Source organism: Leptidea sinapis, chromosome 46, assembly GCF_905404315.1.
Source record: "Leptidea sinapis chromosome 46, ilLepSina1.1, whole genome shotgun sequence".
NCBI lineage: Eukaryota > Metazoa > Arthropoda > Insecta > Lepidoptera > Pieridae > Leptidea > Leptidea sinapis.
The window spans coordinates 3,585,913-3,605,205 of NC_066310.1; the positions used below are offsets into that span (position 1 = coordinate 3,585,913).

General features: G+C 34.0%; 1 protein-coding gene across 1 annotated transcript in view; it reads left to right on the forward strand.

Annotated features, from left to right (window-relative positions):
• LOC126977997 (neuronal growth regulator 1-like) overlaps nt 1-19,293 on the forward strand; it is a 477,303-nt gene that overhangs the window by 76,868 nt on the left and 381,142 nt on the right. The window lies entirely within an intron of this gene.

The following is a 19,293-nucleotide window of genomic DNA, read 5'->3' on the forward strand; positions in this document are numbered from 1 at the left end:
TTCTGCCGTGAAGCAGCAATGTGTAAGCATTATTGTTTTTCGATCTGAAGGGCGCCGTAGCTAGTGAAATTACTGGGCAAATGAGACTTACATCTTATGTCTCAAAGTAACGAGCGCAATTGTAGTGCTACTCAGAATTTATTGGTTTGTCAAGAATCCTGAGCGGCACTGCATTGTAATGGGCAAGTCGTATCAATTACTATCAGCTGAACGTCCTACTCGTCTCGTCCCTTATTTTCATAAAAACATACTTGTGTTACTTAATATCAAATGTTAAAGAGAAAAAATATTTTATGATTTCGTCTGAGGCCTTGGACAAATTAATCACGAAAAACGGGTGAAGTGTGAATAGGACTTGTACACTAAGCGTTACAAATTCATTATGTTTCTCTAACAGAAACAGTTTCTCCCTATTTGCGTGGCTACCATTTTTAAATCCGCCATCATTGTTTCTGTCATTTGTTGTTATAACGGCAACATGTTAAAAGTTCAGCCATCTCACTATTGGAGTTTTTTTTATATTATTTGATGGTTGAACAGCGGAGTCTTATTGTTTAAGTTCTTTGTATTACACTTCTAATCTTCATCAGCGGGATCCACTGCTGGACAAAGGCCTCCCCCAAAGATTTCCACGACGATCGGTCCTGCGCTGCCCACATCCAACGTATTCCGGCGATCTTGTCCATCTTGTGGGGGGCCTATCAACACTGCGTCTTCCGGTACGTGGTCGCCATTCGAGGACTTTTCTGCCCCACCGGCTATCTGTCCGTCGAACTATGTGCCCTGCCCACTGCCACTTTAGTTTCTTAATCATTTAGATTGTATCGGTAACTTTGGTTCTCCTACGTCTCTCCTCAATTCTGATTCAATCTTGCAGGGAAATTCCGAGCATAGCCCTCTTTATTCTTAATATGAATAATCAATAGAATGATTTTAAATCAATCATCAAATTCAAACGTCAAAATCCACCTCTTTAAAAATATATGAAAGAAGACGCCGAAGATCACAGGGTATATTTGTATGTAAATAAAATTTCATTTCATAAAATGTATTCAATATATATAGCCTGGGGCGTTCGCTCATTTCCAAAGTGTAGTTTATGAAGAAAGTCATTGATGTTATAGTAACATTTACGACAAAATATTCATTAACAATTGTTTTGCTTTGAACATTATCTCGGATCATGTTTTAAAGCATATACATCGCCTCACAAAAGACATACTCAAATTAACCGAATAGTAGGCTTAACAAGTTTATGTTTGTCTCTGGTATTTAGGTACCTATTGGCTATTATATTACTATATATGATACTTCATACTTATCATATCATTAAGAATGTCTTTTTTTTTTGAATTTCATAAAATAATATGTTACATATATTATATATTGATTTATTTTTATTAATACTCAACAGCCAGTAATATTTTTTATTTATTATTCTTAAACCTTACTATCATCTATACATAAAAATAAAATTGGAGTGTCTGTTTGTAATATTGAAATAACTGTTTTTTACTACATGTATATAAATATACGGTACATACAACAAAATAACATTTCTTACTATTTTTACAGTATCTGTAAGTCTGCTTGTTCCAGCTAATCTCTGAAATGGCTGGACCAATTTTGGCGGGACTTTTATTGGCAGATAGCTGATGTAATAAGGAGTAACTCAGGCTATGTTAATTTTGGAAAAATTCTTTTATTTTAGAAAAATAAAGTTATGTTGCAATGCCCAAGAAACGGTCTAACTCTAAAAATAATTTATATGGCAAAACAACGTTTGCCGGGTCAGCTAGTTACACATAAAAATAATTATTTAATGTTGACTGGTATGTTACAAGGGCATTCAAACAAAGAAAAAAAAACTTATTAACTTATTTTATAATAGTGTTGATAATCTAAATTTATATAAAATACTAGCTGACCCGACAGACGTTGTTCTGTACATAATAAATAAAAATCTGTTTTATAGGAATTTGCCAATAAAATTTCAAAACATCAATAATTATTTCATAAAAAATGCTCCTGTTGTTATAATGAAATTGTTTCACAGAGGAACTGTCACACCGTGCGTCACTAAATTCTCTCATAGAACATTTGTCCATACAAAACAAATATTGAAAATAAAAATTGTTATGGGTCCCAAATCGAAATAAAAACTATCCTATCTCTCAAGTTGGACTAAACCGCACTCCATGAAGTAATCCCCATTAAAATCCGTTCATTAGTTTAGGAGTCCATCGCGGACAAACAACGTGACACCTAATTTATATGTATTAAGATTAAGCTATTATTTTTGAACTATGAATCCCAAAATATGAGTTTATTGCTCGGCTCAACTTCGACAAGGCACACTTCCTACGCAAACCGAAATAGTGCTGAATAATTCAGTAACGCAACTCTTGTTATGTCGAGATAAACGGAATCTTAAAAGGAATATATTTGTTACGTCACGGGAAAATGTAAAGACAATATCGCCCTATTTCCTGGCGTTATATGATATTCTATTGAAGATATTTTTGGTAAAATTTAAGTGGGAAACTGTGAAAGTGGTCGGGATTGGAATTAAACAAATTGATTATTATAATTTTTATGAGAATAAGGGATGAGATGAGCAGGACGTTCAGCTGATGGTAATTGATACGCCCTGCTCATAACAATGCAGTGCCACTCGGGATTCATGAAAAACATAAAAATTCTGAGTGGCACTACAATTGTGCTCCTCACCTTGAGACTTAAGATGTTAAGTCTCATTTGCCCAGTTATTTCACTAGCTACGGCGCCTATCAGACCGACACATAATAATGCTTACACATAGCTGCTGTACGGCAGAAATAGGCGCCGTTGTGGTACCCATAATCTAACCAGCATCCTGTGCAAAGGAGCCTCCCACTGGTACAATAATTAGACTTTGTAGAGTTAGTCGCCGATTGAGCTAAAGCTTTTTATTGCAACTTTCAAATCGTCGAATACAGTCCAGTTTACTACAGGTGATGACAAGAGTCGGCCACACATTATTCGATCAATAGCAGACATAGAAGGATTATTATCAAATTAATAGACTAGACTTATTACCTGTTATTACTTTGATAAGTTAAACTCAGAAAAAAAAAATATATATAATTACCTACCTACTTAAAAAATAATATGGATAATATTAGTCATACTCCAACATCTGAAATTTTTGATTGTTCTACTGTTACCTCTTTTATAAATCAAGTACCCTTCAATCAAATTAATTTATTTTGCCTACATGTTAACATTCGGTCTATGAAAAAACATTTCCCTAAACTGTTACTATTATTAAACTCATGTAAAATTCCTATCGATGTTATTGTATTAACCGAGGTGGGTTCCTCGAGTATAAGTAATTTATATAACATTGATGGCTATAAAATGCACACAGTACTTCGTACTAAGCAACGAGGTGGTGGAATAATAATTTATGTGAAAAGTTATCTTAAATTCACTCAACTAACAACCATAACAACGACAAGTTTTGAGATGTTATTCGGTAATTTAGTAACAGCGGATAAAATCGTCGTGACACTGTGTGCATTTTACAGACCACCACGTACAAACGAAAACACTTTTGTTTACGAACTTTCACAGGTTATAGATAGATACTCGAATACAAACACAATTATTCTCGGCGATGCTAATATAGACCTAAAAACCAACAATTCCATAAGAAATATGTACATCGATATGCTCTCCGAGCGCGGATTCAATGTAGGTATAACTGACTATACCAGAATTGAAAAGAGATTAAATAAAATTACAAAATCGTGCATTGACCACTTGTTTACGAAGTTAATTTCATTGAGTCCGTGCACGGCCGCAGTCGATACAGTTCTGGCGGATCACCGCGTCATTCTGTTGGCATGCGAAGCTACAAGTAATATACAGCGTGCTACAAAATATAATTGTAAAATGCAGTACTGTGACAGTAAAATTGTAAACGAGGAACTAAATAATATTGAGTGGTTGAATACGACAAATATTTCATGTCCTGAAAAAATTTACGAATTCATAAAATCTAATTTTACTTTAGCTTATAACAAATCCTTAAAATTTAAATCGCAACGCATCAATAAACTACCGAAACAACCCTGGGTGAAGCAATTTATGCTACAAATGACTGATAGAAGGGACGCCCTTTTCAACAGTTGGAAAAAAGATCCGACAAACAAATGTCTTCGACTAGAGTATAATCAGATTAGGAATAAAATTCATAAGACCCTTGAAAGAAGTAGGAACAGATATTATCAGAATGAAATAAATAAAAATATGAAAAATCCTAGAAAACTTTGGCAGATCGTTAATAATATTTGCGGCAGGGTTAGTAGATCGATAGATGAAATAGTTTCTAAGGCTTTTGACTACAGTCAACAGTCTCACAAAGTTATTGCAAACAAGTTTGCACAAGAATTCCGAAATGCTGTCAAGGCTATGGTACCTTCTTGCCCGATTAAACTTTTAGATCCAGATGAATATAAAATGGATGCTAACGTCTCTCTTCGCTTTAAAAATGCAACACCCTTAAGAATCGAGAAGTTAATATCCAGGTTAAATAATAGAAAGGCTGAAGGTGGTGATGGCATAAAAATTAGAGATGTCAAATGTATCGCAAAGAAAATATCCTCATCTATAGCGCATTTAATAAACGTCAGCTTTGCAGTCGGAAAGTACCCGAGGGAATTAAAGCAAAGTTGCGTGAGACCAGTGCATAAAAAAGGGAAACAGAACGATATTTCTAACTATCGTCCTGTTTCCCTCTTATCATCTATAGATAAAATTGTTGAGAAGTACCTCAGTGATCAGATTCAATCGTTTTATCACAACCATGATATTTTTAGCAAAAACCAGTATGGTTTTCAACCACTCAAAAGTACTTCGCTGCTGCTCTCCAAGTTCAGTGATGAAATTAACGGTCACTTAGGTAATCGCAAACACGTCTTTGTCCTTTTTATTGACTTCTCGCGCGCATTTGACACTCTAAATCACGAATGCTTGATTTCGAAACTTGGAAACTCTGGAATCAGAGGCCCGACCCTAAATTGGTGTGAGGATTATCTCAAAAATAGGTCATTCTATGTTAAAATAGAAGATGCCAAGAGTGATGTTTTATCAGTTACTGAAGGAACAGCACAGGGATCAGTGCTCGGCCCAATACACTTTATCGCGTATGTCAATGATATAAATAATATACTGAAGCATAGTACATCATATCAATACGCTGATGACACTTGTCTTGTAATCGCTGATAGAAACATTGAACAAGCACTTGAGAACCTTCAGTTTGACTTCGACCGCCTTAACAAATGGTGCCACGACAATAGGCTTGTCCTCAATGCCGATAAAACGAAATTGATGCATATTCGATCACCATATCTTAAAACTAATTATGACACAATCAAGAAGCTTAAGGCGCATTGCCATATGTGTTTTCATCAAAAGCTACAAATATGTAGCTGTCCCACTATTGAAACTGTTGAAAATCATACGTACTTGGGTTTAGTTATCGATTGTTGTTTTAACTGGCTCCCCCATATCAATACTGTATGTGACAAACTCAGAGCATTTTTAGCCAATTTAATTTTAATAAAGGGTAGAATACCATATAAAATATTATTATTATTATATAACTCACTAGCCGATTCCATTATAAGTTATGGTATTACCAGCTATGGCAGAACATTTAAGACCTACCTAGATAAAATACAAAACATGCAAATTAGGATAATTAAAGAAATAGTCTCCCCAGTAGTAAAAGAACAACATAAAGCGAATGAATATAACGATCTCTTCAGGCACTGTAAAATCTTACCAATACACACAAAATTTAATTATTGTCTTCTTAAGGAACAATTTTTCAATCATGAAATTCAAAGTAAAATTTGTCATAAAATAACCACTAGGAAAATCACAAATAATCACTTAAAAACATTAAAGTCCAATAACATTTATGGTTCGCGCACAACACAATATTTGGTTCCTCGGCTATTAAATGATATTGATCCATCTGTAAAAATTAGCATCACCAGAAAAAATATTAGAGATAAGTTAAAATTGCAATTTTTGAACAACCTGTAGCTTACATTCTAAGTGGGTCAAACATCGGGTTCTTTGTCACCGCCCACCGGCCGAGCGAATAGACATATCGCTGTGCGTGTGCGACGGAATAGCGCGATCGAAAGATAGCAGTGTCCCGCTTTCGCATAGAGATATGAATCAACGATGACCGGTTGAATGCGAACCTGATCTAATGATGCTTTGCTTGTAAACCTTGTGTATGTACTTACTTAAGTTTTTTCTGATCTTATTTTAATTATCATCAGTAAGTATGTAAATTATCACAAAGACAATGTTACAAAATTTTAAAGATGCTATTCAGTGTCAAGATGCCACGCATAGGAACAGACATAAGCTTATAATGCCTACTATTCGGCTTAGTCCAGTTAACAAGTCTTTTGTGGGGCGATGTATATGCTTTTATAACAGGATCCCAGAAAATGTTCAAATGTGAACAAAAGTATTACGTTATTCAAAAGAATTGTTAAAAAACGTTTGTGTGTTAAAGGTTACTATAATATCATAAATGTCTTTCTTAATGATACCACAAATTGGTAATGGAGCGACCGCCCTCAGGCTATTAAATAATAAGTTTAATTGTACAATGTTACTTTGTAAACATTTGTTGATGAAAAAATAAGCCCGCGAGTTTGTTGCGCCCGTTATTCTCAGTCCTGAGTCATTCATTTTGGAATGGGTAGTAGTTTTTTTACTTTCAATAAGTGATGTCACATCCTATTTTGAATAAAAATATTTGAATTTGAATTCATACAAGCATCTAATAGTTGCCGTAATAAAAAAGCTATTGCTCTTAGGTAGTGCGGTATCCAGATGGAGCGCAGCGGAGACCAATCCATAATCAAGTGTTTACTATAACACCTTGAAATGTGATGATAGAACCACAAGCTTATAATAAGAATATTATCCTAGCGTAGACGACGTGACAGCGCGATAAAGTGTGATCAATTATTCTTGTCAATGTATGTGTTAGGTAGTGGTTCACTATTAGATCACTTATACGACTAGATAATAATATTGACACACTTTTTACACAAACTATCTTGCCCCAAATTAGGCATATATAGCCTGTGTTACAGGTTGCAAGACAACGATATATTCAAAGCAATATACTTACTTAAAAATACTTAAATACATATATACACATAAACATCCATGACTCAGAAACAAACCTCAATAATCATCTAAATGCTTGCACCTATCGGGATTTGAACCCGGGACCTCTAGCTTAGTAGGTAGGATCGCTGACCACTCGGCTATACAGATACGCTATGACAGCTGTGAAAACGTCGCACGCACACTAAAACAAAGTGTCATACAAATCGCGAGTGTACGACGTATCTTGTCACTCACACTAAACTTATATTCCTGGCCTGTTTTTATCGATTGTCTAACAGCAAGAGACTCTATCCAGACGTATATATTATCTACATACATACATAGAATCAGGCCTCTTTCCCGTAGGGGTAGGCAGAGGCCACTTCTTTCCACTTGCTACGATATTTACATACTTGTTTCGCTTCGTCCACTTTCATTATTCCTTTCATACATGTTCTTCGGTTTAGGGTACTCTTGAACTGGCCTTTTTTCAAGACGTCCCTGATTTGATCTCGAAACGTCCGCCTAGGTCTACCCCTTCCAACACTTTCATTCTCACTGGCCTTATACACTTTCTTCGTCAATCGTTCTTCATTCATTCTCTTGACATCTAAGAGTTAAATATTCGAAATGCTTAGGAGCTAATGTCAAGCGTGGCTGATTTTCTATCAAAATCGGTTTGAGTAACAACAGATTCACTTATTTTTTTATCTTACTGTACCTCCGTTAGAGATTTTCTTCTTTCTTGCACGTTTGTCTATCCGTTGCTTTATTGTTTATCTATGGATAGAACGAAGGAGTTGAAGTTTTGACAGTTGAAATATCAACAGAATTCACATCTTATTTTATACGGACTCGTAAAAAAATAAGGACTCCGTGTCACCTTACATAACAGTGTAGCACCAAAACAAGCCGAATAACGTGTAAATACATTGCCCCACGCACACACACTACTATAGGCCGATAGGCGGCCATTATGAGAATTGTCATCGTCTGTGACAGATCAGTTTGTGTCTCAAAAAAATACACACTAGCATAACGGTGCTTCATTTGCTAATATCACGGCGCAGAGTCCTTTTCTTTTACTCGTCCGTGTTATTTTAGTAAGACATCATTAGATCAGCCTAGAGAAACTCTCTAAGAAAAAAGCGAATGTATGAAACGTGCAGTCATTGATAGATTGACAGATAACGGCTATAATCTTGTAAAAAACGGAGATAGGCGAAATCCACTATAATATATAAGTAACTGTTCGCTTTCAAACTTTAGCCGGATTATACTTCGTCGCCATACTATTATAATTATTATATTAAGCTTATGTTATATCATTGCACGTTGCATACTAAACTAAATTTCAATTTTTACTAAGACAATCCCGCCTCTTAACACGTGGTATATACATCCACTTTGAGATTTACTTTTAAAAAAGTATTGTTGAATCTCATTCAATTAACAGATGCAATAAACTTAAATTATTTTCAATTTATACAGAGAGATACACTCAGAAATAATCTCCCAGAAGTAACAAATTTTGCACATAAAAAGACCTCAAAGTCAATGCCATGCACACCCCTTCAAAGAAACCTATTACATTCGAGGAACAGTGAAGTTATTAGATTCGAATGAAATTAAATTGGCGTGAAGCCGCACACTTCTTTGTAAAACTTCCACTGATCTGCAAAGATACTCAGGAGAATGTTGGTACTGCTACGGACTCGAGAGAGCAAGCATGCACATATTGTCTTTTCCTAATAGTTGCGGCAAAACCACCATTTCATGCCTCTGCCAATGCCATAGCAGTCATAGCAGCCCCTGCAGTACCCTGAGTGCATTATTATATTGAAAATGTAGATCACTTTACAAGTGGGAGAAAAAATGCTCAGAATGTTTGGGTTTTTCAAGAACCCTTAACGGCACTGCATTGTCATGGTCAATTACCATCAGTTGAACGTCCTGTTCGTCTCGTCCCTATATAAAAAAAAACATAGATCACTGCCCTTAACATGCAACTAACTGATAGGCTGTAGGTGTAGAAAGATTGGCATATTATTACAAATAAATTCAAAAGAATAATAGGTAAAGTATTTAATTCATTCTACAATGAAATAAATTGCCTTTTTGTATTCGGGCTTTGTCTCTAAATAAACGATTGTAATCAAAATTGTTTGTGAAATATTCTTGTTTTTATATTACGCTCTGTGTTCGTTTGACGAGGGGCTTCTACTAAAATAAATCCTTACTTCCGCCTACGTCAATAAAGTATTATGTTTATTCGATTTGAAAGCAAGAATAATATTACAAAATATTTATTACTGCTACTCATAGTAATTATTAATATTAAGTGAACAGGATTTGAGATTATATAGTATTAGTATAGTTTTTACCTTCAGCGGAGAGAGATTTATTTATTTGATTTTTGTTTATATCTATATATATAAATATGAATTGCTGTTCGTTAGTCTCGCTAAAACGCGAGAACGGCTAGACCGATTTGGCTAATTTTGGTCTTGAATTATTTGTGGAAGTCCAGGGAAGGTTTAATAGGTGAATAAATATAAAAGTGTTCGGAATTAAATAAAAACAACAATTTTGTTTTTCCTCTGATGTGTCCCCCGTCGTCCGATATTTGTTTTGTATGAACATATTTTCTATGAGAGAATTTATTGACGCACGGTTCGACAGTTCTGCTGTAAAACAATTTCATTACCACAACAGGGAGCATATTTTACGAAATAATTCTTGATGTTGTGATATATTATTGACAAATTAATAAAAAAAAAATATTTTATTTATTATATACAGAACAACGTCTCTTGGGTCAACTAGTATATATATATAAAGAAACTGGTCTTTCTTTGAGGCTCAATCACGCCTAAGCCACTGATCGTATCGACATGAAACTACCATCATTCGATGCGAAATTTATCCTAGATGGTTTATGGCTATAAGTTAAGTTAAATAAGTTTTTCAAATTCCAAAGTTCATTCATTAATTTATTTCATTTTTAAATTCGCCCAGCGAAGCGGGCGGGAATGGCTAAACTATACTTCTATACCTACTAATATTATAAAGAGGAAAGATTTGATTGCTTGTTTGTTTGCATTGAATAGGCTCCGCATCTACTAAACCGATTTGAATAATTCTTTCACTGTTGGGAAGCTACATTATCCCCGGGTGTTAAAGGCTATATAACATTTTCAAAAAATTTGGGATCCCTACTAAAAGTCCAGTAATGTAACCCAAGGTGTAAAAATACGGGTGCGAACGACGTCGCGGGGTATCAGATAGTTATACAATAACATATTATTGATTGTGACTTCTATACCACATTTTATTTATTTATTGCAACACCAACAATAGATTTACATGACATTTGCTTACACATTCTTAAGATTCTATATAGTCTACTATATATATTACTTAAAGGCATTCACAGCATTTCATAATAGATACTTACATTAGGCAAAAACAAGACTTAAAAATTAAAACAAAATACTACTAGTATAAATTATATCAAACTTTTTACAAAATATGACTTAAATAAACAATTTATTAATTGATAATATGTACAAGAAAATCTTATGACAATATAAAGCAGTTGCAATTAATATTCGTTTGAGATCCGCAAAATTTTCGTTAAAAAGATCTAAATCAGCATCATTTTAAATAATGGAGTTATATGTGGAACAAATCCTCCAAGGTGCATTCCGTCCAATATTAGTTCTCGTAACCGGTAAATAGAAAAAGTTTGTTTTATTTCGAGTATTAAGTTGAGGTGCTTGAAATGTTATACAATTTAATATGTCTACAGAATCTATTTTATTTTGTACAAGTTTGTATATATGTAATGTCAAGCATACGCCGACGAGCTGTTATTTTTTGTACTAAAAATTTACTAAAAAGGAGTTTATTTTTACGGAGAGATACTTACAAATTCATTTAAAAATATATTTTATGTAGTGTAACTCGTCTAGACTAGTTTTCCAAATAGGATATATAGGTAACTCCACCCATACCTTCACGCCAACCACCCCTCTCCTCCGATTATCTAAAGAGGGGTCTGTAGATCATCGGGGCAACCCACGCTCTTTACATAATATTATAGAATTTACAAGATATTTTGTACCTGAGAATACGACGACAACATACGTATGTAATTCCAGAAAAACGTTCTAAGCCATAATCATGTCGAAATTGAGATAAGAACACAAAACTGGTCACGTGATTCATATTAACGGACTGACAAAAAATGGCAGCCCTACTGTCACTCTTTAAATGACATCGTGATTTAGTAGCCAAATCCACATGTATGGAATACACTTATATTTATTAAACCTTAAACACGAATTCCTAAAAATGTGATTGTTAAATTGTCACTTGGAACGTTTTTCAGGAACTACGTACATATAATATGATAATTTGACTGAAATAACGTTGATTAAAATTAGTAACAAACCAAGTGATATAGCTATAACTAAAAACCAGTGGTAGGCTCCTTTTCACAGTAAGCCAGCTAGATTATGGGTATCACAACGGCGCCTATTTCTGCCGTGAAGCAGTAATATGTAAACATTACTGTGTTTTGGTCTGAAGGGCGCCGTAGCTAGTGAAATTACTGGGCAAATGAGACTTAACATCTTATGTCTCAAGGTGACTACTGACGCTCAGAATTTTTGGGTTTTTCAAGAATCTTGGGTGGCACTGCATTGTAATGAGTAGGGTGTTTTAATTACCATCAGCTGAACATCCTGCTCGTCTCGTTCCTTATTTTCATAAAAAAAATGTAATTAACAATTGTGATGAGGTTTTCTCTTCAATAACGTCAGCAAATCAGAAGCAATTTAAAAAATAATCTTCCCCCGTCAGTGACGTAAAATGAAACAATAACAAAAGCCGGCTGCCAACTGAAGCTTATATTGTTCCTCATTTATGCGTTGCTCTATTGACTTGCGAAATAATGCATTGCAAACGACTACTTTTCAACCATATGAATAGGGAAAGTTAGAAAGTCGATTCAAACAAGGCTTGGCTGCAGTTGGAATTAATAATACGAGAGGTCACTCATAGGTCACCCGGTTTTAATTCATAACATTTTTAAGATTACGTTTAAGAGTTATTGAAATGAAGACTTCTTTAGCATCGTTGTGATTTGAAAGTCGATGAAACGAAAAAGCACGATAGTAAAAAGAGATAGACACATAAATGCATAAGATTTAACGTGGGAGAAAATGAGATAGGAAACATTATACAGTGTTTTGGTACCAGGCGATCATAGTTGAAGAAGAGATTGTCTTATGTATGACGCTAGTATACCTTAATATATTCTGATATCATGTGGTCGACGTTACGACGTATTACGTAGACACCAGAAGAACATAAATATGGTAGCGGTGTCTTTCATAGCGGTTGAAATCACGTGTCACCCTAGCAACATATACCAGGACTTCATATGCAGCTTAGAGGTTCATTCACAATGCAGGTTTCACTTTTGACATGTGTACTTTGTACGCACGTAATTTTTTTTATCTGGGGTAAAGTGTAATACTACACTACCAGTGAGAGGCTCCTTAGCCTACCAGTGAGAGGCTCCTTTGCACAGGATGCTGGCTAGATTATGGGTACCACAACGGTGCCTATTTCTGCCGTGAAGCAGTAATGTGCAAACATTACTGTGTTTCAGTCTGAAGGGCGCTGTAGCTAGTGAAATTACTAGGCAAATGAGACTTAAAATCTTATGTCTCAAGGTGACGAGCGCAATTGTAGTGTCGCTCAGAATTTTTGGGTTTTTCAAGAATCCTGAGTGGTAATGCGCAGGGAGTAGCAAATACCATCAGCTGAACGTCCTGCTCGTCTCGTCCCTTATTTTCATAAAAAAAAGGAAATTACCGCACTTAATAATATTTTAATACCACACATCTATACAGTGTAAATGTTGCTTTTCATTTTATCATTCTGCGCTTCTTCGCTACCCTTTACCCTTTCCCTGCGTCAAAACTTACACTATCCAGTACCCGATAACATTCTTAAAGAGGGATCTAAAGTTTTCATAGATTATCCGTTCTGTTACAAGAAAAACCATATATACCTATGGGTTTTATGCTGGTATTTCGTACACGATAATAAATTAAACGCATATAACTGAACAAATAAGATTTTACTTTGTGGTAAATGGCTCAGTACGTATTGCTTTTCTTTTGGAGAATCTCAAGTTTAAGTATTTAAAATATTTGTTTGCATTCGACAGTTTTAAGTTAACAACAAAAGCGCAATTAAATGAATGAATGAATGAATGAAAACTTTATTAATAACAAGTGTCCCGTACTGTAAAAGCATATTTTGCTCAAATTATCCTAATTCTATGTACTCATTTTACTCGTCAACTAGAATAAGCTTTTTCTTTTAATCTACGCAAAAGTGTTCTTACTGCGTCGCAGCATACGCTCGTGGCCTATGTCTGCCTCTCCTGCCCTGGCCTGGAAAAACTGTACCATGCTCTGCAACGTCACCTGCATCTCTTTATGCGCTTAGCCTGAAGCTTCCACTTCGCTGAAGACACCAAAATATCATAATTATGATTTGAGTCGATCTGAGTGTGTATTTGTTGTTGGTTGTTGTTTTCTTTGTTGGAAAATTGGAAATACATGCGCTTGCAGCGATTTTGTCCGTCGGACCAGCCTAGCTAATCCAAAACCGACGCGGAAATGATTTTTTTTTTATGGAATAGGAGGACAAACGAGCGTACCTGTTGTTAAATGATCACAGGAGCGTTCCCGGCCTTTAAGGTAGGTGTACGCGCTTTTTTTGAAGGTACCCATGTCGTATCCTCCCGGAAACACCGCACAAGGAAGTTCATTTCACAGCTTTGTAGTACGTGGATGAAAGCTCCTTGAAAACCGCACTGTGGAAGACCGCCACACATCCAGATTGTGAGGATGATATCCTAACTAGTGGCGTGACGTGCGAAGGTGGAATACAGCGGCAGGAATCAGGTTAAACAGCACTTCGGGACACACCTGTGATAAATGCTATTATTTTTTAATACTTTAATAAAACGGCGTGAGCCAATTACAATATTAAAGCAAGTAATTAATTACAAATAAGCAAACTAAACATATTACACAAATAATATTTAATAAATACAAAGTTTACTGTAATTAGCTAACAATTAATAAACATCCAAATACCGTTCATCCATTCCTCTCACAAAAACGCAAGCACTCTGTTAAATTCGTCTGCCATCCATCCGCAAATGATGCCTCAAGTATTTCAATATATAAGAATTGTTTGGAATTTCTCAAATATTAAATATATTTTGATTTTCAGCACTACAGCTAAGTTATATAAAGTGATTTCCTGTCGGTACTAGAAATAAATGAAATAAAAAACACAATAACTTAATTTCTACAAAGTTAGCTACACTGTAAGTCTACTCACACCTAATTTGCAGCAAGTAATCTTTAACAAGTCAGCCAATATCAAACATGAAAAGCCTTTTAATATACAATCAATAAAATACAATCAAGCTGAAGAGTATCCTTCACTCGATACCGATACATTCTTGAATCAGGATGAATATCGAAGTAAAGCTACAACCTTTCCTTAATAAGATTTCCTGCGTAAAGGAATTTCCTTTTAAGGGATACATTTACCTTCTTACCCATCTTGTTGTGTGAATGTTCTCACCTCTATATCAAATTTTAAGGAATCAAACGTTTATATTTTAAAAAATATAAATCCAGTGTCTTGATATTTGTTTCCAGTGAACTCCTAAACTAATGATCGGATTTTATTGGGATTCCATCATCGAGTGCAGATTAGTCCAGTAACTTTTTCCATACAAAAGTTTTTATAAATGTTCGGTTAGGTTAGTATTTAAAAATCAAAATTACTCAAAAGTTTATTAATTTGCTTGCAAACATTAATTTATCAGAATCTGGAAGCACCCGTCCCCAACCAAAGCAAGTCGAGCAAAAATAAGCAACACAGCCGTACCATCCTTTTCTCGAAGCATTGCAGGCCATTTCCAACCCCTATATCTTTCTTGTGGATAAAATTAGAAGTTTAATTTATTTTATGTTTTAAACAAATAGATTGACTTGGCCATCCCACTAAACAAACTAATTATATTAAATATGTGACATAATATAATATGACGTATTATTACTCGTAACATACATTGTGTTTAAAATAAAAAGATACACTGTGCTTTCACGCGATGGCCAAGTTAAAAAATTTAATTAAAACATAAAATATTTTCAATAGTCACATGGTCGTTTTTTTTTTTTATGGAATAGGAGGACAAACGATCGTACGGGTCACCTGATGTTAAGTGATCACCGCCGCCCACACTCTCCTGCAACACCAGAGGAATCACAAGAGCGTTGCCGGCCTTAAAGTTCGTTATAAGATGTTGTAAGGTTAGCTAATTATGTAATTACTTGAGACAGGACCCTTAAGTAGGGAATCTCACAACTTTTTACGGCAGAAGAACTGAGTTGCGAGACTTGGTTTTTTTACAAGTTATGTTTTTGATAGCATATATTAAATAGCAACATTCAATATGATAACATCTTTATTATTTCTATACATCATTTTATAGGCCCTAAGTAATAAATAGATAAGCCTCTATCTGCATATTTAAGCCACACTTAGAACGTAAGTTTTGTAATAAGGTTTTCATGCTGTTAAAAAAAATACATTTAACCGTAAGTTTTAAAACCATTAAAGATGTACAAACATATTATAGCATATAAGTATGTACGTTCTCTTCCGCAAAAATGTATTCCTTAATATCTGTAAGAATAAATATAATATTTTGAAAGGGTAATGCCAGAAAAGCCACCCACAATATACGCGTCCCCGTCTACAAAAGGAACATTAAGCCTGGGTATATTATATCAGCATCCATTATTTGGCTCATCCATCAAAACATGGCCAAAGTCGCATTGAATAGATGAATGCGTCACTTTACCCACAGATCAAATAACAATTATATTTTTTTTAAATGGCGAAGGTAAGCAAATGGCGTTTTAGGTTAAGGTAATTTGTTTGAGAACACCTTATGTATACAACGAACTATTTTGTCAAGTTTCGGAAGAGGGAAAATGGAATTTGGCGTTTAGATTGGATAGTTTGTTGACACAGATATGTTTACAGTACCCAATGATATTTAAAAGTATAGATAGGTCATGTAGACAACATTCAGTGTTTGAAATTGATACACTTACGCACACATGATTAATTTAACATTGCAATAGCACACTACATTACGATTACACGTCAAAGAAGGATAGTAAATGCAATTATCACAAGCGAAAAAGAGATAACTCTAATTTGCTTATTGCTTCGTATTTGTATAGAAAAAATACAATTAATTTATCAGATATCATTTTTACCGTACACTGTGATTTATGCCTAAATTACGATTCATTCATGAGTTCATGTAGTAAAAGCTATAAAGTAGTAAAACTGCATTGAAATTAGGTAGATAATGTGTCATTGATTTTATAAAAATTAATTTAATATTTATTATAATATGATTGATGATATCAATTATTTTTACATAAAATAAAAAAAAACATACAGACACCAAAACAAAACCGAAAGGTCTCTATCTACAGTAAGGGTCCCATTTTTCAATTTTACCAACGACGGCTTCCAAAAAGTTTTAAGATTACAATTATTATTTTTTGTATCTTATATTATTTATGAATGTCTTTTTGTTGAGGGTTTATTACAATAAGGTAATAGGAGAAGAAGAAAATGATCCATTGATTCTTCTGCAGTTAGCAAGGGATATACTGAAAGGGACAGTGTTACTGAAAAACCTCCTACGTAAACAAATAGCACTCACTGTCTACATCCGCTACCTACCCTAAAACTTGTTTTAGTAGTTTGATAGTTCAGCTTCTTTTGCACTTGTTTATTAAAAATTGTTACATTTCGTATTACATTCACTGCAACAACGACTTTTTTACATCATTTCCTAAAATATTCTAACCTCGATCATCCCGCAACAGACAGCATCAATATTTTGTCATCGCCTTGGCGGCGATCGGCGTTGTCATGGCGACATACTTATTATGTTAGATAAATAATGAAATCAAATAAAATGTTATAAGTCATGATTTCTTAACTGTGGTATGTAATTCTTTGATTTTTTTACCTTCGAAATAAGTGCATCTTCCCATAACACAAGACGGCATTTTGATGTTGTACCTATATCAAATTGTAAGCAATTCTGTCAACAACAAACGCGTGTGTACCGTTTTCGTATCGAGAGAGCGACTACGACCAAATGAACCAATTGACTCAATTTAGGCGATTTATTTTCGGCGCACTAGTGACATATCTACCTCTTTTATAATAACTATAATATCATTGACGGTACCGGAGAAAATCCAAACTCATTAAAAGTTTTTGTAGTTGTAACTTTAGGCGCGTTATGAAAAAATGATCGTGAAATTTTTAGATGCGCGCGCATCATTGAAACACAAAAGTAACAGGTTGAAATTGGTTCCTAAAATTTTCTGACGTTTGCGTCATTCGTTATTTTTTTTTCTTCTTTCATTATTAGGACAGTCAAAGAGTTCAAGCCCATACAGCCGTGTTTATTATTTAATAATTAATTGTCAAAGCCATCTTTGCAAGATTTTTACAAAATTGTTCTATCTAAAAACGTAGAATAGCACGAGGAATAACTCATTTAAATTATTTTTTTTTAATGGCAAAAGTAAGCTCGTGAAGCAAAAAACGTTTTTGATTTGGGGAGTTTGTTTGAAATCACCTTATATAAACAACGAACTTTTTTGTCAAGTTGCGGAAGATCGAAAATGGAATTTGGCGTTTAGATTGGATAGTTTGTTGACACAGATATGTTTACAGTACCGGAGTAAATCCAAACTAATTAATAGTTTTTAGTTATAGTCGTTGAATGAATGAATCAAAAAATATAATAATAATAATAATAATATTGACACACTCTTACACAAATTATCTTGTCCCAAACTAGGCATAGCCTGTACTATGGGTACAAGACAACGATATATTTAATATAATATACTTACTTAAACATACATAAATACATATAAACATCCATGACTCGGAAACAAACATCCATATTCATCATATAAATGATTGCACCTACCGGGATTCGAACCCGATATAAATCATTATCATTCATTAGTATTGTAACAATAACATGTAGATGTATTTTATATTTATTTAAATTTAATGTTATCTCTCTTAGTATTCTTTCCATTGAAATTAGCTATTATAAAACAGATTTTGGGCTCAATTTATAGGTTGGTGTGCTCACTATGACTTTTACAGATAACTTCAAAAATTTGCAGCGGGGTATATATAGATGAAAAAGATAAAGCAGTTGAATCTTAACTTAAATCCAATAATAATAATATTTCTTTCAATTACTTCAATAGCTCCACGTCATTATATATTTTTTTAAATTTAAATGTCTGTATTTTACAGTTTCTACTAATAATTTATAATAATTAAATATAATATGAGCAGTGTTACCCCTTAGAATTCACAATAAGTAATGTTTTCTCGAACTGAGCGCTCTGGCTTATATAGGGCACGACCGTCTACCGTTATGATGCTACCAACTGTTTGTTGGCACTACTGTAGTGCCAACTACCTAACAGTTTGAATATAATAAGCTATTATAGTTATTTCTAATTATAGTAATAATTATATTAAATAGTATTTAAATATTAACAGTAGTTAAATGAATGTTATTATTAATTGGGATATCTTATGACAGTTCATGACGTTGGTAGCGCTTATTAACACATCAAGCTGACATTATATAATAATAAAATTCTAACATTTCAAGCACAGCAAAGACACAAACCAGGCCATTAATAAAGAAAAGTCTACAAGTGTGAGTCGACCAAAGGTATTATGGAAAACCCAGTACTCTATGTATGTGATGGGTGAAATATAAAAATATAATAATAATATTGACACACTTTTCAAATTATCTTGCCCCAAGTTAAGCATATATAGCCTGTGTTATGGGTTACAAGATAATGATATATTTAATACAATATAGTTACTTAAACATACATAAATTCATAT